Source organism: Cariama cristata, unplaced genomic scaffold (assembly GCF_000690535.1).
Source record: "Cariama cristata isolate BGI_N322 unplaced genomic scaffold, ASM69053v1 scaffold10454, whole genome shotgun sequence".
In the NCBI taxonomy this organism is placed as follows: domain Eukaryota; kingdom Metazoa; phylum Chordata; class Aves; order Cariamiformes; family Cariamidae; genus Cariama; species Cariama cristata.
In genome coordinates, this window is record NW_009611225.1 from 25,486 (window position 1) to 26,198 (window position 713).

The following is a 713-nucleotide window of genomic DNA, read 5'->3' on the forward strand; positions in this document are numbered from 1 at the left end:
CAGCAATCTCAACCTCTCATGCCCCATCAGCTCGAGTGGCACACTTTCAAAGGTGTTCGTGTATCAGTTAAATAGTGTTTCTACCCTAGATGTGAAAGTTCAAGTCCTGCTTTGCCATCATCCAAGATCTTAGAAGTGTCTTAAGGATCAGCATATTTGTTCTGGCATGAATGAAATTCTATCCTCAGCACAGCAAGGCTTTCCACAAAGCTATCAAATCAGTGCATTTCTGCAAAAGCAGGGGGCTTTGCATTAACCTTTGATTAACCAGTAGTGCCTGATAAACAATCTGTTTGACCTCTCCTCTACAGCTGAGGAGGAAATATTCAATAGAACAGGTGTTGGGTTTGGGTGGTTTTGGGGTTTTTTTTGTCTATTTCTTTACACTGTTCTTTATCTCCTGATTGAGCTTACTATAATCTACCCACGCCTTGCACATACAGCCCGGTTATCTTTCCTCCCTAAGTCCCTTCACAGTTGCTTTGCAACGAGCCCTTCGCCAGCCCCCGTCCGCGGGTGCGCCACGGCCGTTTTCAGTGATCGCTCCGCAGATACCTAGCTTGCCTTTTCCCGTCTTCAAAGCTTATACTTAATCAGAAGCTCTCCCCGATAAGCAAGTGAAAATTTCAATCTTTCAGAAAAGTTCTGTGAAACTGCGTTTCTACCCCATTTCTTGTTCAAGGAAGTGTTTGAAGCGTCGCATCTTGCGCTCC